The sequence below is a fragment of the Phalangium opilio genome, unplaced genomic scaffold (assembly GCF_054372755.1).
Source record: "Phalangium opilio isolate 3A_F unplaced genomic scaffold, DU_Popi_V2 ptg000082l_1, whole genome shotgun sequence".
Taxonomy (NCBI): Eukaryota; Metazoa; Arthropoda; class Arachnida; order Opiliones; family Phalangiidae; genus Phalangium; species Phalangium opilio.
In genome coordinates, this window is record NW_028324189.1 from 5,655,251 (window position 1) to 5,682,999 (window position 27,749).

Below are 27,749 nucleotides of genomic sequence, written 5' to 3' on the forward strand. Positions count from 1 at the left end.
TCGTTGACGGAATAGTAACATTCGTACTCTATCCGAAGAACTAAGTCCCTTGTCGAGACACATCTCGCTCGTTAATTCTAGTTGACGCGTTTGAAAGGAACCATCGCTCTTCCCGTCCCGGAAATAGAACAACCTCTATATTCTTGGCCCAGTTAACAGCTTTTCCACGTTACATCGCTGCTTTGATTGAAAACCTCGACAATCTCAAAATACTCATCTTGCTAAGTTTCATTTCAAGGGTTGCTTTTTTGCTTTTCTTTTGATGCGAAGCTCAGTGAAATAAAATTTCATAAGGCTGTAGCAGTTTTGAGTTTATGTAAAGTTGTTTTTTGGGCTATTCGTTTAAAAAACAATGAGTCAGAGTTTTTGCTCTTATAGATTTATTAGCAGAGAACGAGCGATAGAATATTTGAAATACCTGAGAAATGAATGATGAATCGAACGAAATAGTTTTCCCTGAATTTCGAAAATAGCTATGGTTTTCCGTGATTTTCGAAAATAAAACCATAATTTTCCATCTTTTTCGGAAATAACTTTGATTTTCCATGTTTTTCGAAAAAAACTATGATTTACCATCTTTTTCGAAAATAACTATGATTTTCCATATTTTTCGAAAATAACTATGATTACCCATCATTTCAAAAATAATTATAATTGTCCCTAATTTTCTTGCTCTAAAATTATTTCTTTTATATTCAGTTTTTCCATGTTTATATGATCTTAATTATCGGTAATATAAAAGTTAGTGAAAAATTTTAAATTTATTAATCACATAACAATATTACATAATTTTTTGTATGAAGCGAACACCACCGATATAGGGTGGTGTGATACTTAATATCGTCGTTCCGGTAGATTCTGCTTCTATTTCTATTCGGAATACGTTAGCATCAGCGACAAGCGTCGGATTTTTGCTCCGTGACAGGGTATGATGCGTGTAAGACGGGGTAGCATAATCAGGGGATGTTTCTCGCACGGAGTATTAGCGAGCCTGTCGACTAGTTTGTCACTGTCAAGTCCGTCGTCTCCCTCTGCTGGGATAGAAGACATCACTACGCGGGAAAAAATAGTCACTCTCTCTGCCGGTATTAGATCTCGTCTTGGATGGAATACAAGACGTGTCGTGGCAGCTGGAAGCTTTAACTTGAAAAGCGCTTTTATTCCTCTACCTTCTTTAGCCCGTCCGTCTTTCCATATATCACTGATTTTATCGGGGACGCGTGTTCAAACACGAACACCTCGTGGGTCTATGGGTCTATATTCTGGCTGGCTGGATGTGCTCGCAACAGCTAGTTTCACCCCAGTAGCTACGAAACAAAGCTTGGTTTTATTGAACTATATTAAGAAAATGTCTTACAGATAAAGGCGAATGCTAATTCTTTGTCTTTTGCCGCTGTGTTGATCGTGGTTCGAAAACCGAAGGATGCGAGGTTTTTCAAACACTTATTGATTAGTTCTTTTTAGTTTTTATTTTTCATTTAGCGATCTTAAAAGCCAAAACTGGACAAGAATGGCGAGCACTGAAGATGTGTGCTCGTCTTGAAAACAACAAAACCCAAGAACACGATTCAGGATTCCGGAAATTGTTGCTTGGGACTCGTTAAACAGCAGTAGCCTGATTTATAAGGTAAGAACCAACTTGACTGGAACGAAAGGTCTATACCCCTTTCAGATAGGTCCTGCACCCATGGTCGGCAGTTTATAACACGCAGCATACTTTGCGTAAGCGTGGGTCTACTCCTCAGGTGGCATCTAAAAATGTTCACACATACGATGTGGTTAAAAACTGAGGCACGCCATAGATGTCACAGCAAGTAAACTAAATCATAGTGGGTAACTTATGCTGACGAGCTACACGTGACGAATTTACATGGGCGCCACCATTACATATTGGCTCCCCTTAGCGGCGAACATTTCCCATCGATCTACACCTTTGACAGAAGAATTCTTAAAAAACGAGAAGGCAAACTTCTAAGTTACCTATAGATGCAAGCACGCGCTGTTGTCTGCGATATTTCTTTGTTTACCAGAATGCTTTAAAAGAGGATTTTGAATAATAAAAAGCTTGTGTGGTTTTGTGTACAAATGCACATACGTAACAAGTAACATTCTGGTCTTGTTAGAATATTGGAAGGCAGTTCTCGGTAGCTGACTTCGATCACGCGAACGGGAGAGGAAGTACTATGACTTGACGGCGCTCGTAAAAGTCTCGAAATATGTCGCGATATAACGCACGCGATACGCTTTTCGCTAGCTGACTGAGACCCATAAGTCACATTCTTTCTCCCCTCGACGTTCAACCTAGTTGAATTAATGATATAAAGCTCAGGGATTGAAGAAATCTGGTAGATATTAAACTAAATCCTTCAGTTCGTCCAACTTCGTAGGTGTTGACTCTAATACGTTGAACGGATTTGGGTCCATTAACTGCTAAGATGTGTCTCGTTCCGTTTTCTCTAACAGACGACTCTCAAGAATCGAGCACATTATTCATTCGTTCCAAGTAGGCAAGCCTAGAAGTACTGTACCACTGTACGTATGAAAGACTATGATGCGATTTAAAGAGACTGCCTTCGTCTCTTCTTGGACCAACTCAGTCACATTGAACACCAAATTTCAGTGCCAATTTCTCATAGGAGTATTACTGAATGGATTTTATTGAGGATATTTAAGAAACTTTAAAATTTACTTATTATGAAGAAACGTATCTACGTAGCGTTGGCATTCTATAGTCTTCGGCCTCCCCTAAACTGCTGCAAAGAGCTTGTCAAAACGTTAGGCGTTCGTTCTACCGAGTATCAAATTAACTTGGAACGTAGTCGAAAAGACCACCACTTAAGTGACACCCATGACATCATAATGGTCATTGTTAAAATAAGGAGATTAAAAACTTACTCTTTTACCTCAACATAAAAAACCAGCGCCGCACCTGCCCGAAATAAAACGGGTAGAAATGCATTTGATTTGATTTGGGTTTCTCTGCAGCACGATGTTGGGATAGAAAAGACATGCATAAATCGCGCGTGTAAGACGCCTTATTTTTTACTTATTGCCTCTTAGTATAAACTTATGGTTACACTATAGAAGATATACAGTAGCCGTAACTGACGTCTTATGGAAAACACCTGCAGAAGAATCATAGCCACATTTTTCTAAGAATTGGGGGTTCGGTATTCAGTACCTTCCCATCGTGGTACTTTTCCACGAAGGGCCCCTCCCGAAGAAGGAATTTTTCTTTTGAACTTGACTACAAAGAAGACAGTTTTCTTTTGGTATTCGAGTGGACTGGTTGTTTTGCATTCTCCAACGGAGCCAATTCGGTAAGCCTTAAAACTTAAATATTCCACTGTTATATAATAATATATATAAGTTTTAACTGTTTAACTCCACGCAATTAATTTATTGTAAAGTCTGAGTCTATGTATAACAGTTTTAATATTAGGAGGTTTGATACTATTTACACCAAGTGGCCAGGTTACTTCTCGGACACAGTTCAGTATTAAGTATCTTCGCCTCCTGCTGTAAATGGTATCGATCCTCCTAGTCTGAAAACTATGCATAAAGGATACTACAGTTTACAGTGTTTTAGGCCAAATTTTTTACCCGTAACAAGTACTTTTTTGGAAATAGTGATAAAAAAACTCATAGGTTAATGCTCCTAATGATTCGGTTACTTTATATCGAGTTTTCACAGAGGTGAGTTCGTGCGATTCTTGTAGGGTAAAGACAGTTCATGTTAAATAGCCGTTGAGCTTAATACATTCAAAGTCAGGGAGTTTCCATTAATCTATTCAACCACTGACCAGATTAGTCACGAACGAATCGACTTCGATAGCCATCACAGGCTACGCTGGGGTAAGTTTTTTAATTATTTGTTCTTCAGTTATAGTGAAATTGGCAACCTGGTCATTGTAAGTTTTTGACAACGCATCTCCGTTCTTTTCCCCGCGCTAACCCTTAAACAATGTTGAGGAAAAAATAGGAAGATAACGCGATGAACAATGCCATATATTAATATATCTATATGGTAGAGAGGGGTGTAGACTGTATCCCTCCCTCTGGGTGCGCTCTTGTAAGAGGGGATACTGTACGCGCCCAGTAGGGGGATGACACTGTGATAAGATATAGAAGGGTATGAAGTTTGCATACGTATACTGCCATAAACATAGTTTACGCTCTGGGGGTTTTTGCCGTTCCCCCAGTGTTGCCAGGCCCTTGGTGAGTCGAGAGATTGCTGATAGATATAATTCTAGTGGTAGATACGGCGTTTTCAGTCCGCCCTGTATCAATGGCGGAATTAAGTTCTCCCTGTTAATCTCGGGTATATTTACGTGATCACAGTGCTTTGAAATTTCGAGTGACCTTGTGAGACCATTCAAACAGGTGCTTATTTACGAGCCCGCCAGGTTATCTTCAAACAGAGCTGTGAAATCTCATATGACCTTGATATACTAAATGTGTTGTGGTCTATATATCGACAAAGGCGCAGTTATCCTATCCCCAATCAGTGATCCCCTTTTCAAAACTGGTAACGAGCAGGGTTTCGGTATCAGAGTTCCGCACATGCGCAAAAGAGGGGGGAAAAAGTCAGACGTTTGTTTACGCCCAGTGTTACAGCCGAGTGATGATCTCTGCAGGGTGAGCCTTCAACTGTCATTTCGGATTTATCCTTTTGAATTTCCTTCTTAACGAATCTCGTGCCGTCTGGCTTCTCGGCTATGCGCCGAGGTACATGCGCGTAAGAGAGAGACTGGACTTTGCCGTTAGTTAGTTTGACTCCTTTCTATATGTGCTCACTACCCCAATATTGTTTATATTGGGGCTTTCGTTATGCTGATTATGTCCGATTCTTCGCCTTTAAAATTGATATCGCTGGAATATCTCTGGGAAAGTTTTTGTTTTGATTAATAAGAGGGACGTACGTCGTCCGGCCACTTTGGCGTCTTAGAAACACAAACAAAATGTGGCATTTGCGAAAACACAACTCCTTTTAAAATTCTGAAAAGTGGTCAATATTGGTCCGACATTTAAAGCAAACATCGTGGTGTAAAATCTTGCGTCCCACTCTTATCACTGACTATTTCGGCAAAGTACTTCAGTAGTTGGGTAAAGGGTCGGATTTTTGCTAAGTTGCAGCTACACTGAGGCTGGATTTAGGGTAGCGCGAGGCTTTTGGGAAACTGGTCCATGGTTGTCGTCACCCCTGGGTTTTAGCGCGTGAGACACTTGTTTTGTCGACGTTTCAAAAATGATTCGTGCTTGGGCCTTAATCAGGCTATGTTTGCTTTACACCAGAGAGAACCATGTCCGTGCCTAGCGGCTATTATATCAGTCACCATCCTCTTTCATTCTCTAGACAATTAGTAGGAAAGGTAGTTGAGCAACTTGATAATGAAATCAATTGAAAGGGTTACGCAACACCTTTTCAAATGATTTTGGCGTAGTGTAATTTTTGACTAAGAACGTACTTCCTCCGCTGTCAGTTACATTACTTACACTGATCAATCCGTATTTTTCGATAAACTTTCCCAACACTACCAGAAGCCTTTACATATTCAGCCATAAGTAAAAGTTTGTGTTCATTGGATTAAACAGATTGGAAAGTGTCAAAGAACATGGGAGTCTACAACATTTAGTTACGGAGATATCGGCTCCCAAACATTGGTCCCTAAAAAAGGACATTGCAACTCATGTAATTAACTTTACTTTACCAGGGTACGACCACTTCTACCCATTTAATAGTACACTTCTATCAGATGAAGGTTAAATAACGTTCTTAGATTGTAGATAATTGAAGGCTGATATGTCTTACACCACATGTGTGACTCTTTCCTATTGTAGTCCATTGTTTGGGAGCCCATATCTCCGTGACTAAATGTTGTAGACCCCCATGTTTTTTTACTCTTTCCACTCGGTTCGACGCAAAGAAAAGACCTTATAGTTCATGACAAACTTAGCAGAAATACCCTGTATATTAGCTGAATCTTGAGAGGTTAAACATTATGAGGTGGTACTTTTTAAATTATGCATAAAAACGTTTTTGTTTTAACGTATGAGTTGAAAATGTATCGTGACAAGCAAGTCACGGGGAAACTGCCGTTGGATGTATTTCGGGACAAACAAAGACCTTATCACTCATCTAAGTGTCCACACTGGAAAAACATTATTTCAGCCTTCACTAATACACCTAGTATTAGGGTAGGCAGAGCTTGTGTTTTGCAGCATTTAGTCACGATCAGTTTGAAGTCTCCCAACTGTCCCATCTAGTTGGTGGATTTAGCGTAGGGGTCGTTCTCCGGTTGAAGAGTACACTGAAGCACTTTGTCGGCTCTTTAGCGAGCCATTTTTCAGTGTTGGCGCGATCCTTTTGAAGTTGGTCTTCCGTCTAGTGCATCGGTATAGAGTCCCGAATCTTAAAGGCCGGATTTTCTGCTAGAGGGTTCTCCTGGTGCAGAAAATGACTCGCGACCGAGTAACAATAGAGAAGCGAGTCGTCTAAAAAATACGGTTCTCCTGGTACAGAAAATCGAGGGATAGGGGTTCTACCGGTGCAGAAAATTGAGATATGGTAAAGTCACGTTAAAATTTTGGACCCCCCCTTTTCGCCCCTAAACTTGGGCGCCCAATATTTCCTAAAGTACGGTTTTTCGGGACGGGTACAGAAACCCGAGCACTAAACATGCAGCAAAAGTAAACTATAGCTTTGAAGCTCAAGCAATAGCTAATTTAATAATCTTCTAAACCACAAATGCGTTTTGTTGAATACCATGGGGGTTAGTCTCGCCAATTGTTAGCCAAAGCAACACCAAACTGTCAAAGAATCAGTGGCGAAGTGTACTTTTGAGCAGAGGTATAGAATCTGAATTCAGTATAATAAACTAGTCTTTGAAAACCTTAAAAGCCATTGAGTGAGGGCTATGGCTATATCACTATGTTGAGAAAATTTTTAAAAGAATTGTAGGCACATGCAACCCATAAGATAAACTTGAGGATTTTTGCCTACAGGAGTGAGCAAATTAATTCTGCACTTCATTGCAATTGTTTAAAAAAGTACATTTTAAATTAAAAAATAGAAGAAATTTTTTAATCAATCGGCTATATAGATTTGGATTCAGCGGAGTATTTTCTTTCAAAATCATATTTTTCCATCTCAGTTTTAAAATAAAGGGAAAGAGTTTTAGTAACATCCGAACTAGCACATTCGTGTAAGTAGTTTTTTTCTGAACCATCTAGCGTTAGTTGGTTTCATGAACATTCCATGGCAAAGTCTTATACGAAACAGTTTCTAATGAAACGATGGAGCACTATACTAAAATATTTCGAACCAATATCGTTAAAGCCGTACATTTGGGTAAAACTTCTAGTTTTACTGTTAAAAATCTCCCTCTCCCAGAGAGCTATATGGTTTCTAGAAACGTTTGGACATCCCAAAGAAATACTCTATTATGTGACTCTAAGGGTAAGCAAATTTTCTGGTGTCTACATATTCTTAAAACTCCCCAACCCCTGAGGGGGTTGTACTAGTAAAGGTGAAAATCATCACTATACTCCCGAGAATATAGAAAAACTATCCAACTTCTTCAAGTCACGAGGTTTCACTTCTGTTAAAAATCTACCTTCCAAATATCCAGTTCGAAGAAGTAGTAAAGTCAATGTTGTAAATTTTAAGAATATAACGGGACTTTAGAGGTTACCGCCCCCTTTTCGGAGAGTTGTTCTGCCAAGGCTACTGAGCGCGTTCGACGACAGGGAATGTCAGCCACTATCTAAAGGCCGCCGACAGGTTATGGCAGCGCTCACAGAAATACCTCTCGTAAATCCCGTATATATAACAAGGACTGCGCCAAGCTCGGGACCCATTTAGTGGTATTTCTAGAAGGTTTTTGTCATTGCACTGAAAGAGCATCTCCCAAAAATTTCTGGGGTCCCCGCTACGAACAATTGTAGAAACCCATTAGCGACCGTGCCATATTACTTTAAACCCCCGCGGGCGGTACCGATACTGTTTTGACCCATTACTGTCACCCTCCTTTTTTACCTCGACAACTTTTCCCCGTATATCTTTTGTAATGAACGTATAGATTATAGGGAGCTACAGTGCGAGAGAAAAGCCATGTGACGTGACGTCATTTCTGGGGTCTTAAATTGTATTGCCAAAGCTGATGACTTCCAATATGGTTGCCAGAGCCAAGGTAAGAGATAAGAGGGTGTGACGTCACGACAATATTCCTAGTAGCACTCTACTGGCTTTCTGTTCTTAGACCTTTGGCACGGGTAAAATTTCAACTGACTTTCTTGTTCTTCGCGAAGTGGTCTCACAAAACTTAGGACTGCTGAACAGATTACTTTGAAAATGAATTCCAAAGTGTATGTATATGTTTATTGCTCGGGTTTCTGTACCCGTCCCGAAGAACCGTACTTTAGGAAATATTGGGCGCCCAAGTTTAGGGGCGAAAAGGGGGGTCCAAAATTTTAACGTGACTATACCATATCTCAATTTTCTGCACCGGTAGAACCCCTATCCCTCGATTTTCTGTACCAGGAGAACCGTATTTTTTAGACGACTCGCTTCTCTATTGTTACTCGGTCGCGAGTCATTTTCTGCACCAGGAGAACCCTCTAGCAGAAAATCCGGCCTTTAAGAGGCTCGTAGGTCGGGATGATAAAACACGGCTGCCTCCATCAAGAGGACCGCTCACAGTCTCCCCATTAAATATACCATACTCTTCTTAGCGCGGCCCCGAGCTCTCTTATTCCTTGACGTCCGCAAATCTAAAGGGATGGGCAAGGGCACTTTTTACGTTATCTGTTGACCAGATGTCTCCCAGGCCAGGGGATCCTTGTCAAACCAAAGCAAACCTTAGAGGCCCGTCTTATTTCTTCAACCCGACAAAGTTTTCTATTTTAACCCGATTTTAAGGGTGAAAAATTAAATTATTGTGAAAAACTTTGAATTCAGAAGACTGTGCCGGTCGTTCGTTATTCTTACCCCCTCATCGTGGTAAATTCTAATGTCCCTGGTGAGGTATAGCCAACAGGTATAAACACGAAGGAGTAATAGGGTTTTAGATTTGCATGAAACTTGGCCATTCAGTATCACGCAAAACCCTTATTTTATATATAAATATCATTCTGCGCACGAAACAACATTATAAACGGCATTGTACAGAAATTGATATATTTTAGGGAAACTTGGGCAATATTCGTTACATTCCCCAAGGCCCATATCTAAAGATAGCCAGTAACAAGCTCCGCTTTATATTTATGTTACATTGCATAATTGAAAACTAAATGTACTTAACTATCTATTTGTGCTCAGTTCAATTGTTCAACATTTTCATTTCACTTCGGAAATTGGTGAGCATGTTTGCTTGTTTGACCAAATAATGGGCTGACTATTCGTACCGACGAATTCAAATATCTGTTTTCACTATTCTAGAATACCAAATAATGACCGGGGGCTTTTTTTTGGGGCCTCCATAACAAAATTTGGACCAAATTATTTGGTATTTTGCCTGTTTTGCCACTATATGAGGGCGTTAACTAACGTTAGTACGATTTTATGAGCTAGATGGCGTTGCTTTTTCATTCCGATAATTTAGTATACAGTAGAACAAATTAGTCTGAAATGGTACTTGGTACAAATTTTCAAACCTACCACTACTTGGTCATTATCAAAATTTGCACCGATAGATGTCGTTAAAAAAACTGAAAAATTTAATATTCGACGAACAGTGAAAAAAGTACTATTCGCACAGCCCTAGTGTGTGGCACAACTTTTAGTAAAATAGTCCGCGCAGTTAATTTATAACATTTTATAGTTTATAGTTGGCGGTATAAAGAATGATAAGTCGTAGAGTTTCGACGTTGAATGGAAAATAGTGTCATTAATCAAAACAAAACTCGCTATTCTCCCTGTATTGTATTCCAAAGACGTTAGACGCATTGCGTTCAAGGTGTAACAGCCAACGAAGCTTTGTTAGGGGAAACGGCAACGCGAAGGGACTACGTTCATTCGAATAGAATGTCTTTATACACGTTGTTTCTGTTATGGTGAACACGCAAGGAACGAGAAAAGAAAAATGTCGGGGTCAAATGAAAAATGATCTCGAAACGGGCGAAATTGTTTCCTAGGGATGCTATTATGTCATTGGGAAATGAAAGAATGATCCCCCATTGCAATTTACAACCGACAAAAAAATATACAATGCAGCTCCTTATTCCTATCCCAATACGAGTACTTGTGAGCTTGCATGTACAGAATGTCTTAAAGGGATGGTGTGCATGTTGGGTTTTTGGGTTTTTATTAGAAAGCGTAGGACTTTAAACGTCTAGCTTTAACGTTTTTAAACTTTGGAGCGAAAAATAAAATACAGAAAAACCTGGAAAACTCACTGAATTTAAAAATGGGTCAAATGACTATGAAATTAAGGGAATTTTAAACACAGCCGAGGGCTACATTATAAAAAGGAAAATTTCTGTTCATGAGATTGAACGTTAGTTACAATAAATTTCTTTTTAAACCTAACGTGAAAAGTTGATTAAGAGTTTTTTTTAAATAATTTTCGGTAACTTTGACAAATTTTGGCAAAGTAATTTCACAGAATATTTTTTATAATCCTTTACGATTAAACTATCTTAATTTCAAATTACTTTAAGTCAACGCTCACAATTCGTACTGAAATTAAAATTTGTCTTCAATTGTCTTAATTGCGTCTCGACTTGGAGAGGTTTATTTTGGTTTCCCAACTTGTTGATCAGGACAAGAGATACGTCCCAACTTGGAAAACATAGGGAAATTATTTCCTAGACATTAAAAAAAAGTTATACCACCTTGCTGCCGCGGGTCTCTGTTTTATCAAGGCTAGTGTTCTTCTAGAAATGTGCCTTGTCAGTACAAAAATTTCAGGACATAAGTGAACTATTCCTTTAACGATATGATAAGGAAATTTTAAGGGGGTGTTTTAAATTTTTCGTGCTAAGATGAGGAGGCGCCATTTTTATGGTCGGTTCGTCTAAAACCATTTTTCATCTCGGGGAGAGGTACAATTATTCTTAATCACGGTGTTTACGCGAACGGAGAAGGGAACGGCAATTGTTATAATTTAAGGGGAGCTCGAATATTATTCATTTTCCAAATGTAGTTTCGTCGATCTGAGCGAGGACCAAGTACCGCTTTGGCCCATTCTATAATCCCGCGCCCCGTGCCGACAAAAACCTGCCACTTACAATAGGGACGAGCTATAACCATATTTTATAAGATATTCTGAATTTAGGCCAAGGTTCAGCCTCGTCCCGTGCAAGTATTACGTGCAATTCGTTAAACTAACGCCGATGTTGTAGTAGTCACCTTTTTCTGTCGATGACTTGTGATATGGTCATTATAATAAGGCATTGTGTTTGATGGGCAAATCGCAAAACATAACCAAATAACATGAAATAGTGGCTCGATTTTTTCCGGGTCTGATTGGTGACTGACTTTACATTGACCGTTTTCCGAATACTTTGAATTTTGAAGCGGTAATTCCATATAAGACAATTTTTCTGAATCGATGATTTCATGAGCCACATTTTTCTGAAGAGATAAATAAGATAATTCGAACTGATTCAGTAACTCCACAAGAAACTGTTGTAGTGTACCCTTGGCCTTCTTGATTTTAGGCGTTCATTTCGTGCTAGGTTGTCTCGCGAGCAGCCCGTTAATGATATTTTATAAATCTAATCTTTCCATCACGGTTTTTGAGTTACGACTCGGCGGCCACTCTATTGTGTCTTCTCCTCTCCATCGACTATTGCGAATGAAGACAAGTTTTGTTGTGGAGAAACAGACGGTAAGGAGGCGCTTTAAAACCACCGTTCTGCAGCCTCGTACTCGTTAACTCATCTAAGTTGAACGATAGTCGTCAAATGAGAAGTATGATTGACGGGCTTCTACCATAGTTATTTCCTTTCCCAAGAAAACAAGCCGTTTGTCTCGCGAAAGATCATTAATAAAAATGTACGCTTGAATAAGAAAATAGATAGATGACTATTTCCATTATTATCATTCTCCCCCTCTTCAATTGGCCAATAATGCCCCGCCGCCGAGCGGTGAATACGTGCTTTTAAATCAGATGTATCTTCACTCAGTACACGAGGCACCATTTTGAGGTTCAATGCCATTTTTTATATACGAGTGTGATATCTACTGATTCGTGATGGTGGTTTTGGCTTAGGCACTCTTTAGAGCTGGCAAAGCAATGGTATTACGCTTGCTGCTTGAACGACTTTTTCTGTGGCCTGAGAAAAACATACTAAATAAAGTGTATGCCATGACTTTTGTTAACCTTACAAGAACCCTTTTCCGAGATAGACGACACTTTCGAACCTTCACCAATTAATGATCAACCGTCACCCATTTCTGCACTGTTTTCAGTGCGGATGAATCTGCACGGTGGATTTCACGCACTCATTGGCTGTACATATAAATTTCATCATTGTGTACTTGAACAACTTCTGGTCTTACCAAGGCAACTCTAACTTCGTATCAACCGAATTCCCGATAACACGGTGTTAACGATAATAATTGTCGTCTTATACTCGGAGGTCCACAAAGATTTAGTCGAATTCCTCCGAAGAGAAACGCAGTACACACGATTGTGAAAAGTTTACAAGAGCCCGAAGTACCTGAAATTTATGCGTCAAATACAAATATGGAGACATTGCGGGTACGCGCCTTTGTATTTTGCCGACACACATAAATAGCACTCGTGAAAGAACCTCCACGGATTCTTTAGCGAAGGATTTAGTAGAATGTACTACAAATTATAGTAGAAACTACATTACATCTTGGTGTACTGGTAGAAAGCGACTCAATGGATGTGGTGCCCCGGTGAGAAGGGAGACTAGTCAAATCCGTTGTAGGTGCTGGGCCCCGACACCTTTTCGCGGTGGGCTCTTTTCCGGCACCCTGCCAGCACCGCTCTTTACATCTTGGACTCCCGTGCCGACAAAACCCATAAATTTATCCCAGTTTTTTTTCTCTTCTTTTTTTGGGGCTCTTGAGCAATACGCAACTTCCTTTCAAAGGGATAGTGATACCTAGGATAAGCGTTCTACAAGTTAAAATTGATGGTGACAGAAATTCCTTTTTGTAGCCTTTTCTAAAGCCATCTAGCAACGAAGTATAGTATCCTTTTCTAACCACTATTTTTAGAGAAGATCTGTAAAAAAGTGTTTTATTTACTTTATCTTGCACAATTTGACTTTCCTGGAAATATTTTTCCCTTGAGTCTATTTTCCACTCTATTCTTAACTACCCTTTCATATAAAATTTATGACGCCCTTTAATCATCTATTTGTTTCGCGAACCACTTTATTATCACTTTAATCTTTTGAAAGCAATCACAGCGGTTGAAAATCAGTATTTAAATATTTAAATACGATACTGGCGTATCTCTTTTCCTAATGAAATTTGGTGTTTGGGGTTAGATTTGGAATATTGCATAGAATTCTTGATCTCGGTGCGTGAGAATGCTCATTGCGACAAAAATGAATATCAAAACAGCGAGGTGCACTACTCTTTTCTTTAATTCACCGGTAACTTGAAAGCTGACTGACTTCACTTCAAAGAAATTTTCCGACAAGATTAATAAACAATTTATTCGCTCTCCTCATGAGTCTTTTTCGAATCGATACATCATATTGAATTTCCATTTCAATTTAAAGTATTTATGATGTAAGTATGATTTTGAAAATTGTTCGATCACTACCTGGCTAGTTTTACGATGTGTTTGATCAAATTTTGGTCGACGCCATAGAGATGTGTTCAGGTGTACCTATCGAAAGGCAGGGGGTTCTGGAAAGTGTGGTAAGCCCGAAGTACAATGAGTCGGATATGTTCTATGACCTGTTGTCCTATGATCCACCGTTAACAAGTTATGATTGGAATGACCGCTTGAATTAAAGTGAGAAACAGAAACCCATTGTTCTTCGGTGCTACCACCCTTTTTGGAACACCCTAATTATTTGTGATCGGTTTAGGAGTAATATAATTTTTAATTTTAAACAAATTGCACTAATCCCATGAGATCAGATAGCATTTTAACGTTTGGACTAATATGTCGCCTAATTTCCTAGCAAAACATGTCCGACCTATTATTTAGTTCGGGTCAGTTAAACATTACGTACCCAATTGTTAGGATCGTTGGTTCTAAACACGGTAGGTAACTCGTCCCCAGGGTTTTGAAATTACCGTAACGAACTAAATCACTAGTTCTTCGTAATGAAACCAGATGGCGTTTTATAATTTGGCAAATAAATTTACAACAACGTGCACGCGTGTGATAAGCTATTCTAGTCAAAAGTTTCCTTCTTAAAATCGTGTAATAGTCGTTTCGATGGAATTCTAATTTATACAGGCGAGGGGTTAGAAGATTACAACGTTGAATCTAGTAATTACCTACGACACGGAGTTGAAGACTCTGTAGTTATTTCTCAAATAATTGGAAAGCTGTCCGAAACAAATTGTAATCGTAAACTTATTTTCCCCTAAGATAATAAAAACAAATAATATTAGGGTATGTGGCCCTATAGCAGAAATACATTAGGAAAAGTGAGCCCACAAAGATAATTTATCTCATTTTCACGTTGAATCTTGGATTAAATACGAAGTCCTACGTATGGATATAGCACTCTAGCTTTCGGTAAGGCAATCACCTCTGGCACATCAAAACGTACGGAAAACCCTAGGAGGGAGAAGGGGAAATAATTTTGTTGTGACAAGAAGTATCGTCAGTTAGAAGAAAAAAATTGGCAGTTGTGTTTGAACCACGATTAAAATTCAGTAATTATGTCAGAATACTCTAATAATTTGTTAAAGCAAGCGGAAATTGAAATTACAGTGGTTTTACGACGCGAAAATTCAAAATTCAAAAACAGCCTTGAACAAATGTTCGGAAATATATTTTTTGTAGTTTAAAAATAGGGAATTTTATATAGATTTTTTAAAAATTCTACCTACATTCTCATTTCTTACTATATATTTCTGTTATACAGATAGGCATCGCTAAAACAATCACGTTTCAATTTTTTTTTTAAGAAGTTGAATTTTTCCTAGTTTAATTAACCTCAAATTATCCGAACAATAACGTGCCATCCATCATTTTAAATCGCCCTGAACGTCATTACCCGAGTAGCCAATTAAACAACGCCGAGATCCAAGATTGATCAGCTACAAGATAAATATCTCCGCCAGAGTAAGAAAGAATTATTAGATTAAGACTGCTTTTGAAGCGCGACGTTTCAAACACGCCAATCACGTGACAAGTCTCCTTTGTTTGTTACCTGCTCTTTTCGGAGTGCTATGTAAAGTAAGGTAATTTCGGCCAGTAACAAAGTTGTGCCGATAGCTTATGTTGCCTCCCATTTAAGAAAATGGTTGTAAACACTGTAATTACGTCATATGACGCAGGGCCCCCAGGGGTCCTACAATTCCTATATAATCCTATAAAATCCTATATTTTTGGCAAAACTCGTCAAAAATCCTATAATTTTGCGAAATTTTTAAGCAACCCATCGGTTAAACCAGGACTCGCATCTAAAAATATCGTTTGCTCCGATTTTCCAACTGCGAACGTGGTGACAGACACACACACAGACACGTCCAGTGTAATACCTATCCGTGACGTCATCGTCACTCGGAGAGGTAAGAACCATTGAGCCCAAGGCCACCCAAATCCCGGTTTCTAATAGCTACGTGTTATATAACCACACGTAGATAGAAACGAGCATAAATAGGCCGCTATTGAGTGATATCTGAAGTTGCCTTGATTGTAGGGTGAAGGGAAACGTGTAGCATGCGATGTTCGATACCTGTCTTGGCCAAACTATTCCATGTACTCAGTACCATTTTGCCGCAATTGATTTTCATAACATTCTTAACTTTGCAGTTAGAGGTAATTGTTCCAACATCATTATTTTTCTAATTCTGTAGACGAAAATAGTTTGCGCGTAGTGTAATGTGGTTCCACAACTATCAGTCTTGCGTAATAGTTGTCTTATCGTGAGAGCGTGAGGGTCTTTTATTACGTTCGCTCAATTATCATAAGCTCGGCGGTCGAAATGACGTGAATTGGAAATTCGTGCTATGATTAAAATTGATAATGGAGCCGGCGCGAAAATCCATTTTTCATCGACTCGATATCAGCGCGCGTGGGTTAGTTGCAGCGCCCATTACAAATTTTGGGAGGAATTTATGATTATTCTAGCCTCAAAACTACGGATAATTGCCCGTGACTCCCTCTCCAGGGGCATAAACCATATCTAAAGGCAAAAACATACTATATCATACTTTTTAAAATCATTTACAACTAAAAGCTGTTTAATTTATAAAATACGCGTTTTACGAGGAAATATTAATGGGAGTAGCCATTGCTTCTTAGCCGTTCAAAGGAAAGAATTACAGAACCTTCGTGATTTAGAATTTATTTTTTGCAAATTTGCTGCAAGAAATTTAATATTTCAAAATAGTAATTTTTAATTCCATTCTTGGGATTAAAAGTTGAAAGTAGATTTGTGAACTTCATTCTTGGTCTCACACGTGGTCCAAATTGGGCCCCGCCCTTACAACGCCGCCATTTTAAAAAAATGACCGGTACCCTGGTATTAACCGAGCTAAAAATATTTGTGAAGTAAATGACCGAAAAAATATTAAATTCAACTTTTATTTTTAACTTTAAAATCACAACAAAATAACAAAATCAACGCAAACTAATACGTTACATTTGTTGATATATTTTTTAACAAAGTTATTGGAGCATAAGCTGCTCATAATTAGAATGAATCAAGGTGATACTTATTTGAATTTTGTCACATGCTTGGCTTGTCTAAATTCATCTCTCTCATAACTGTGTCAAGTTTTTTGTCATCGATCAATGAATCTTCGTCAAAACTGTTTATCAAATTAAAGTTAAATTATGATATAATTTTGATCGATATGTGAATGCAATTAAATTTTAGAACCAACTATCATCGACAAATTTACAATTCAAGGTTTGAGAAAGTTCGAAGTGAAAACCTTTATGAAAACGAATGAAAAATGGTCATATTTTGAAGTTACCACTTCTTCGCATTCGAAACATTTAACCATATAGTAATACCCCGAAAGGGAGTTTTGTTGATGTTAATCTCGTAAACAAGGTATAGCTTTGCGGCGCTTAGAGAAATGTATAGCCCGGGTATATCTCAATTTGAAAATGATTGTGATGAAAACTGTGGTGTTGGACATTACAAATTCTGTTCCTATTTCATTTCGAAGTTCATTTATTAAAAATTAAAACTGATCATCAACCCCTTGAATTGGTAAATTATTTTCTTCTTTACAGGAATTAATAATTAAATATCATTATACTGTCTTGTTTACAAATCTGTCGAAACTCCAAATAGAGCAGGCAACCTATGATTTTTGGATCTTCAAATAGCAGAGTTTTCCTATGCCGAAAGGGTTATTTTTGCTCTATTATAAATTGAAATGGAAAATATCCGACACTTCTGTTCGAAAGGTCGGTCTCGCCTATTTAATTTATATCCAGTCGGGAATGAAGCCTTGGATAGTTGAATTAGTAGCGAATGGCTTTATATCAAGAGGCAATTTTCCCTCGGCCGAATCATTACGACGATATCATCGGCTAGCTATTCATCATTTCGGAAAGGCCTAGATTTAAGATACGGCTCGCTGAAAGTCTGTGTTTTAAATTGAGAGAAATTTAAATTTGCACGAGGAGGGGCTTAATCTATACCCATATTCAACAAAATTGCTATTAGTGTGAAGTAATCTATCTACTTTTCACACGCATTACATCAGAATTTCACCTATTTTTGAAAGACAAACTGGCAACGAACAACTCGGTAAATAATGAACCAATGATACCTCGGTTTTATATTGACGTCGAAACAAACTTGGGTTTTAAGCTACGTGCGGTTGTGTAACATGTAGTTTATAAGAACGGAGTTTTTGGGTGTCTGTTTGACTGTTTCTTGTTTGTGGAAATCAGATAGGCGAGAAACAAGTTTGCATGAAAGCGACACGTCAATAGCATTATTTAACAATTAAGGCATGAAAGCGACACATGAATTGCGATAACATTTAAATCATGAAAACGCCAGCAAATTTCGATTGAAATAACAGATATCTAAGGAAAAATAACCAATTCGAATTTTATGTTGATGTAGTATCATTATTTTTCTATGAGGACTATATGTACATTACTATAATATTTTCAAGTAACTAATATTTATTGCACCTCGCTTATGGCATTCTTCAACTTGTTCTCTAAACACTTCTTAATTGTTATCTAAAACTTAATAAAAAAAAGTTGTAACTTGTTATAAGGCTTTTGAATTCTACGAATTCTTTTAACTTCCGATGGAATTATTATTATTTGTCAAATATCGCTTGATTTGCGGCGAAATGACGACTAAAGAGAAATCTTACGTAAGTTCCCATCCAAATAATGATGGCGTCGAACACCTGGCTTGTCGGTTTCTTTTTATCCGAATGTTTGAAACGACATCCGGTAGGTTAATGGTTAAATCGAGTTGTACAAATGACTTTGGGAACCGGTTAGACGGCCGGGGTGGGCGCGTTGAAGAACACGCGCTTTTAACAGCCCGGAGACGACGTCATTAACACATTCGACCGTAAGAACCTTTCATTTACCCGACGAACAACCTTTCTTCCCATCCCATTATAATCGAAGATACTATTTCCGTACCTAATGTAGTGATGCTAATGAACCGAATTACGCAAAGTCCAGAGTACCATATGAGCTACCTACTAAGAATGGAAATGAGTTTTTCACAGTTTGTTTACTATCTGATAAGGGTGCGTTCTTTGGATCAAACTGAGTGGAAAGTTTCATCAAAGATCATGGGCTCTAAAAATGTTTAAAGGGAATGATTAGCTTCGTTTGAAAAACCTCTGATTTATATAACAAAAGATAGAATTAATTTCTGTGAATTCAAAATTATCAAACTTTTAATTCTCTGTTTTATGCTTATTTAGCAATATGCATTTGAAATGCTTCGTATGAAATTATTTGAAATCCACTTTTTATGACAGGCTAAAACGTTTCCCGTAGGCTGACGTCACAGATATATTTTCTCTCTTTGCTATCTGGCCCAGAGTTTAGACTGACGAGAAGCTCGAGACACGTATAGGATTCCCGCGCTTTTTTCCTCACGTCATAGTGATGTCATAAAACGGGAGAACATGCTCGACAAGACAAAATTATTGATATATATCGAAACTGAGTTTTCGTGATTTTTCAATGGATTTTTAAAATATAAACTTTAATTCAATTATATTAAAAACTTGATATTTTGAAAGTAGAGACTTGAAAGTGTAATGTAATACCACTTTCGTGGTAAAACGTGATATGAAATTGTAAATTCGCATTCCCTTTAATTACAGAGATGTGGGCTCACAAACATTGATATGTCTCCTAAAACAAGAAAATAGTTAAATATGTGGAGGAGGACAGTTAGTGAATGTTCTCGAAAAATAGATATTGAGAAGGGTTACACTGAAGTTTGAACAAAAAACGTGAAAGGTTTTATGATGTTACTAATAATATTTTGCGAACTAAACAGTGTTAGAGATTTTCTAAGAGTAAGACAGATTATGACACATTTGAAATTATTCATTATTTTATATGCTCTTTTGAATTTAGAAAAAAAGAAAAAAAAAAACATTTTCTTCAAAGTCTACCGTTTCAACCCATCCCTTTTCGACATGTACGCGATGAAGTAATATAACGAGATTGTAGTTACTCGACAAGGTCGACTGGGCTTGCATGGGTGAATATTTTAAAATTGACGTTGAATCTTGAAATAAGTACCTTATTATTATTTCTTGAAAGTTATGATTGAAATGGGAGGTCCATGATGTAGAAATGTTAATGATAGGGAAAGACGGCGAAGGCAGATTAGAAATAATAATTAATGACCATTAAAAATCTTTAATGACTAACGCCGCGTAGCCCCTTATTACAAGCAATAAAAAATAATTACATAGCGACTATGTTAAATATAATAATGAGATAAAGACAGGAGAGAATACGGATAATCCTCCTCTTACAGTCTTAGAAAGAACATATATTTCCATGATCAATCTGGTTTTTCTATGGAAATTTTCTACCTTTCAACAACGTTACGTTGTAAGTTCAAACGAATGCGTACCCAAAGATAGTTCATATTCTTTATTTGTTTTTTTTAGGATGAAAAATTGTAAGCTGTCAACTTGAAACTTGCGCAAGATTTTATCGTGTTTGGTTTAGGTGCTACAACCCCTTCTAAGGGAGAATGAAATGGCAAGACTAATCGATTAAGTCTAATAAAAGACCATTAACATTTAAAGAAATTACCGAAAATTATAGGGTACTTTTATATTCATTTTAAATATTTCAACAGGTGGTAAGTTTAGACTAACACAATTTTATTTTTAAAGAAATCCGTCATAGGAATCCTTAACCAATTAGCGACAGCGAAATCACTTGAGCCTTGTGTTGTCGTAATAGATTTATAAAATGTAAAAATCATTTTCGGACAATGGAATTTTGGTTTAAAAAAATGGAGTAATCTTTTAAAGTAAATTTTTTAAAGACAGGCAACTGAATAGAGCAACGCCTGACTATAGCGCTGTGGCGGTGGATGTTGGAAGTTTTTCACCAAAACCTAGTAAAATTCGAGCCATTTTGTTTTTTGAGGAGTAGAGTTCTCCAGTCACCGATATGGGGAGAAAATCTGACTAAATTATAAAAGTGAGTTCAATTTTATTATTTATTTATTTTAGCCTCTCTCTCATTAAATATTCATAAACGATCTATCAAGTTAGTTTTTGTAAATATCACTCTGGTATTGCTTATAAAGTCTGTTTAAAATTAAGCCTTGGCTAACCATTACAGATTTGTTAACGCGGATTTAACATAGCTTTGCCTGTCCATGGGTTAGGCGGTCTGAAAAAAACGCTCATACTTTTATTATACTGATCTCCAAACCTCGAGATCTTTCCTCGTTTTCGTATTGTCAATCGGTGTAATTGTTCGCGGTGAATCCGTTTCTCGCATACGAATGACCAGTGCCTCGGGGTGAGACTCGTTTTAAAAATATTGAACTTAAAGGTGTCCACGCCGCATTGGGAATGAAAAAAAGGGAACCGATGACAAAAGATGTTAGACGCGCTGATACCAGTAAAAATCTTAGGTATACACTCGGCTTCCATGGGAACCCTTTGAAAACCCGAATCGAAAAGCGATAAGGCATCTTGTCGAACCAGTGTTGTTGAGATTGTGTTCCTTACCTGGTCAATAAATACGCTCCTATAGTGAAGAGATTGTCATCTTTTCCACGGGTAAAAGAGTTCCTTAGGCAAGGATATACTTAGGTACCCATCCGAACTGACAAGGGTTTTCTAACAATAATAAAACGCTGAATCGTCGCGACAAGAAGTTCCCCATCGATGCTTTTCCACACCACTCAGGGACGCGAACGCTTGACTAGAGGTGGCATTGGATCCACATTATAGGAATATAATATGAGATATTGGTCTAAGAAGTATTCGTGATTGATAATAACGAAGTGGCTGTGCATGATGGTTTGCGTAAAAATATTAGCATTTATCAACGCCGTCTTTTTAATATGAGAAGATAAAAGCAAAACATTGTAGATATGCCATTGTACAAGTTTCAAATTGAATGAAATATATGGAATCTATAGTCAGGGACCAAAATTTAGACTCTAAACGAAAACGTTTTCTTGTCTAAATACGCGTCATTTCTCACTCGGTTGGTCATTGAAATACATATTATGGTTTGAAATTATCTTCATGACATATGTATTTATATAAAAAAGAATAATTTGAGTTTAAGCAAGCGTATGAGACTTTTAGAAAATTGAACATAATCACTCTGTGTAAGAATCTCCTGACCCTTTCAGATGTCGTGTATTGCCTAAAAAGGTGCCTTGGAGGCTGACGCTTATATGACAATACTGGGACCCAAATGCTGCCCGGGATATAAAATGGCCCCGGGCAGAACTAACGTTTCGACAGCTTCGAATTTCGAACTTAAAAGTAGCTCGTCCCCTTTCCACTAAAACGTCGAATCCCCCGCGTATCAATATGTCCGTCAGCTTTTAAAAATACTCTTCAACGTAGGTCTTATCATTTAAAGGGATAGCATCAATAATTTAAGTTAAAAAGTATTAAGGACAAATTCAACAAAAAAGCCTTTTCTGAGTAGTGATTTAAATATTCACGGTTTGGCAGTCTGTCTTCCTGTTTAGTCGCTTTACGAGAATCTATGACGTTTCACCTACGTTGCCACTCCATGACAAGCTCTCAGTAACCAGTGACAAACTTATGAACTAATGATCCAACAATCTTTAATAAGTTTAATTCTTTGGTCAAGAACAGCAATTGTTATTCGATGAAATAATACAACAGTGTCTTACGGTACAGAAGCTTATATATTTTTGTGTTTTTATTGCAAATACTGATCCTGATGAATGTTACGACTGACTAATAATCAATGCCCTGCCCAAACCGCTTTAACGAGAAGGCTTAAATTATGCAAGAACGTTAGACAGAGTCCGCGGCCATCTTGAAAAATGGTGGAAAGAAATTCATAAAAACTTTCCCAAGGAAAACATCCATGCCTTTCATCCATCTGATTTCATTGATATGCTCTGTCCAGCATACGGCTTTTTGGATATAAACATTCCATCATCTTTTAAAATGACGGTCCTAAAAGTAAGCAAAATGCACAGTACTAAAGGGTAACGGCGGGTTCTTTCGCGGCTGTAATTTAAGCCTAATATTGGTCTACATCGAATCTCATTTAATTGATTAAAAAGCCTCTCTAAAGGCTTCCTTCTTCAAGCCAGTAGTAAAGAATATTCTGCTCTAATGTTTTAGACTGCGCCTTTAACGTGGCAAGCTTACTCAAGCATTCTATGGCGGTGAAATCCTGGAACGACTGTTGGCGAGCAAAAATACTTAAAAACGACGCGAATAGGGCCCCCGAGGCTGATGTATGCCGCGTAGAGCGCCACCTAATGACGAGCTGACAACGCCGAAGTACCGATGACGTTTTTGTTCTTTCCATTTGATAGCTGAATGTCCAAGAAGACATTGCGAATACGCTTAATAAAGGGGAAGATGGAGAAATCCGTAAGATATTTGCTTCTTCGTAGGTTCTACTTCATTCGGCTTTGAAACTTAGTTAAGACTATAAGGGTATAAGCTGTCCACCCAAAATACGCGCCATCATCATTTTCGAAAATAACGCGTGGTTCTGCATGGGAAGGGATAAGTTGAAACGTGTCAAAAGTGAGATTAGAAAGGCGGTGGCGTGCACTTCTTCAACCATCGACGCACGGTGGCTAATGAGATACACATCTCCTATCTCAAATCGAGACAAAGTACAAATGTTTTTAGTTATGCATAGGTTGGAGAACGAGCTTGTAGTTCCTGATTTCTTTCAAGTTTGACACGCGTATAGTAGATTTGTAAAGTATATCTGCTGCTGCGGGTTTGATTAAGCGAAGTCGTTGACAGATACCTTCAAAAATGTATTTCAAGAAAACATGCAAGCTGCCGTATTTGCTATAATACCAAATGATTGAAAAATATTTTATTTCGTCGGTTTGGATTTTTGTGTCTGAATAGACCAATTCGAATATTACATGCAGAGAAACAAACTTCCAGGGGCAAGCCGCCATTCTGAATAATTTCTCTCCCGCCACGAAACACCACTAGAGGGCAGCCCAAGCTCACTGCGTGTTAGAGGCTAGCAAGCCCGGTCATGCCTCTAGCGATGTCTCCTGGCGTGAGGGAAATTATTCAGAATGGCGGCTTGCCCCTGGAAGTTTTTTTCTCTGCATGTAATATTCGAATTGGTCTATTAATCGAATGTCTTATCAGTCTTATCGGACTAACAAAGAGAGTCAGAATATGTTACACTAAAGAAAAATGGAAATAACCTCGATGAAACATGAAAGGCTTGAATACTATTATGATTACGATGCCAAGTTGATGTCGAGAATAGTTCAGTTTTTAAGGCATTCGGGGTTATAGAATATTATTCATTCTTGGTGATCATAGGATTGGTCGTGCAAACCTGCCAAATGTATTTTGGCTTTTCAGTAATTTGCTAACGTCGCGCATCTCTGCGTAAGATTGAGATTACGGTAAATCAAAATCTCATATGGATAACAAGGATACTGTTTGACTCTTTGTTAATCTGTCATTTACAAAAAGGCTTATGACGTTAAAAGTGAGAGCTTTTCTATGAAGAATTAACGTTGAGCTTTTGGTAATGGTCTTAGGTGACATATCGCGAGTGTAACTATACTCGGTGTCTTACTAGGCCTTTTTGTAGAAGGTTTGAACTTGTTTCTCGGAATAATCCGTGTGATTTGAATCGTTGCTCATATCGCTATATTGTGCATGTATCTGTTGGACTTGTAAGCTGTAACTTAGAAGCATCAACACGCGAAGCGAGGCGTGAGGAAGGGATTTTAGGTGCGTGGCTGAGCGTCAAAGGAGATGATTAATTGCAGGTCGGTGCCACCTTAAAGCCAGCTTGATCAAGCGACGATAAATTGCATGTTAGACAGCGCTCTCCCCTGCCCGAATGGACCAGGGAAGATCGGGTACAAGTAGAGGGGCTTCTAACTAGCAAAATCGCTGTACATTCTAGGATGTTTTCAATGGAAATTTCCCCACAAAGAAGACTGAATTGTACTCGTTAGTTTAATTAATTCTATGAATTTAAAAATATATCCATGAATTTTGGTGAATTACAATGAGTTCAATATGGTTACCATGAATTTAGGTCAATTCTAATGAATTTATTAATATTCCCATGCAGATGAAATCCCATGAATTTCATATTATTACAATGCATGGAAAATGGCGCCCAGAAAAAGTACCATAAATTTCCATTCTATCATAGTACTTTTAATTAGTGTTCCTTTTAGAAAGACTTGATACAGTATAGTAGCTCGTGCAAATGGCATATTAGAAATTTAATTCACCCATCTCGGTGAAATACGACCGCAAATACAAGTTCATTACAACCTATCGCTTGACGCACGTTTTAACATAAGTAAGGTAAAAACAATAAATAAGACACTTTCCATATGTCACAGCGCTACATTTTTAACGGGGGAAAGGACTTCGTTTTTTTTCCCAAAAAAGGGAATGGGCAAGTTCGGGACAACTCTAAAATCATATTGCATATAGCTATTTGTTCTGCCTCACTTCTGCGAAAATTGGTCTTGACAAGTTAATGGAAATCGCGTTTAACGGAGAGACACACCTCCAACAAGGTATTTAATTCAGTGTCATACTTATTGATATTACGCTATTTATGGTTTACTGAATTATCTTCTTTGACATTAATTTTACAAAGTTTGCCTTCCAATCAGTTAATTTACGTTGAAACGAGTCAAGGACAAAACAATATGTGTATAAATTGGATAGGCGGTCATAATCTATAGAAAGTGATACTATAAAGGTATCATCGAAAGGAGCTCGTTAATTTCAGCGACTGAGTGATCCAACGGAGCGAACATTATGTCATCGGTAAATCACGTAGTAGGGGAAGGATTGTGAAAGTATATTTTCATTAGGTCTTTAGTCTTTCCACTCAATTTCTCCGAGTGAATGAATCTCTTTTAAACATTATTCGAGTTTCGAGTCGATGGTGGGATATAAAGGGCCCTTCTCGCCTTTCGCCTTTAATGTCGTTTAACGATAATTAGCCGGCGCAGTTGCTCGACAAGCGCAACGCAAAGCGGAGCCATAGATACACGAATGTACTACCTCAGTTTAGGTCCGTCTACAACTAGCGGGCAACTATATTTTACTATTAAAACGCCATCTATCGTTTACATATTGAAATAAAATAGAGTGAAAACAGAGGAAAGATTAACGCAAATGCGGCTTAGCAACTTTTATCATTTTAATGTGTATACATAGGTTATAGACAAGGAGGACTCATACCATTTACAGAGGGAGGCCAGGCTTCAGGTGTTACACAAGGAGGCCTGACTCACTGGGTAAGTCTAAAGCCAGGCCTCCTTGTGTAAATGTTATGAATCCTCCTTGTCTGTAAAATATGTATAGGTATGGTATAATTAAATATATCTTATCAAAACTACTAATTGGTTTTAATTTAACCCGAATATTGAGATTATAAAGAGATATTGCCTAATTTAAATTAGCCTTATCAAGGCTACTAATTTTCGAACCACATGTTTAAGAAAACGTTTTAAAGTGAAATAAATATTATTTAAACTTCCGAGTGTTATAAAATTAAAAATGTATTCAATCTTCTTCATTTTATAATATACCGATAGATGGCGCACTTAAATTCTTTCCTTAAGAAAATCACGTCGACCGCTAACTATTGCTAGATTCGGTAGGGTATCTAGACTCTTTATGGGTTCATATATCTATGAGTGGAGCAAGGCACCTAGTTCGCTCGGTTGGGCCTTGGTCGGGTTGGGTGGGCGCGAGACCGGCTGCCGAGTAGTACGCGTCATTTATTACTCGCTGCCTGAATACAATATAATGAGGATAAACTCGGCCAGCGATATCTGTACGCCGAGCGCTTTTCCTAAATACTAATCTAGGCGATTGCCTCAAGAAGTCAGTTAGCGCCTTGAATTGTACCAATGAGTTTCCCTTTTAAACCTTGTACTAGCAGTTTATAGTTTGCTAATGATTTGCAACAATAAATGATCTTAATTTTTGTAAAAGATTCCTAAATTTGTTCCAGCACCAACTATACTTTTTCACGAATGGTTTACGGTTTTTGGCGATGTCTGAAAGACTCTTTCACCCGCACAAACCGAAACAACAGATTATGCTATCGTGTTCTCCGTCTGAACGCAACGAAAAACGCCATTAATGTTAATTTTAAACTTTCAATCGCCATGGCTTAGGCTCTAAATTGAACCAATCGCTGAAATTGAACCCAAGCACGAAACCGTGGAAGAGAATTAAATTATTTTACGAATCACCTATTAACATTAATGTGCGTTCCTTCTCCTTGGGATTAATTCTCATGAGCTAACTAATTACAGTACTTTTGTGTCATTTTCGTGGATCTCAACGCGATTTACAAACATTCAGAGTTTCGGAGCCGATGAACTATACGTTAACGATTCGGTTGCCTTTCGAAAACGCATCGCAGTTTTGCCACAATAGTCGCGCGTTAAGACTGACGAAGGAAATTAGTCATTGTCAAACGCGGTTTAACCAACACCCGTCCCACCATCGTGCCCGTGAAAATACGCCCACTGATTAACGAGCATATCAAAATGTGCAATTAATAATTTATCATAAGTTCATTGTACGGTTGCTTTCATGGACTTCTTACTTCAAAAGAGGACCCGGAGAGAAGTTATTTTTTTACAGCCTGAGCACAGTTATCTTGCGCAAGGTGCTACTCATTTCTCAATTCTAATAGAATTTAGGTAATTTACTGACGGTTAAAATAATTAATATCAGTTATATTTATTTATTTAATTATTTAAGAAAAACCTCTAAACTTTGTCTCGACTCGGAGAGGTTTATTTTGGTTTCCCAACTTGTTTAAATGACTTATAGCAAATTTCACTATTGTTGTTTTTGCTTGGCTGCTATATTTTGGAACCACGGAGTAATATTGTAACAAACCGAACTTAATTTTAAATTAATTATA

General features: G+C 37.9%; 1 protein-coding gene across 28 annotated transcripts in view; it reads left to right on the forward strand.

Annotated features, from left to right (window-relative positions):
• The first annotated feature begins 3,119 nt into the window (after positions 1 to 3,119).
• The window catches only part of LOC149651155 (uncharacterized), a 47,144-nt gene continuing 22,514 nt past the window's right edge, over positions 3,120 to 27,749 (forward strand). For 12 of the 28 annotated variants that reach the window (XR_016371067.1, XR_016371081.1, XR_016371072.1 and 9 more), the window contains exons 1-5: positions 14,151 to 19,381; positions 19,451 to 20,195; positions 20,255 to 20,415; positions 20,486 to 20,566; positions 20,641 to 20,798. The gene's annotated coding sequence lies outside the window, so the exon portion shown is untranslated. Of the gene's footprint in view, positions 3,321 to 3,719; positions 3,856 to 14,147; positions 19,382 to 19,450; positions 20,196 to 20,254; positions 20,416 to 20,485; positions 20,567 to 20,640; positions 20,799 to 21,972; positions 23,207 to 26,822; positions 27,523 to 27,749 lie in introns of those variants that run through there. The other 16 variants (XR_016371089.1, XR_016371090.1, XM_089847981.1 and 13 more) reach the window with 14 other exon arrangements.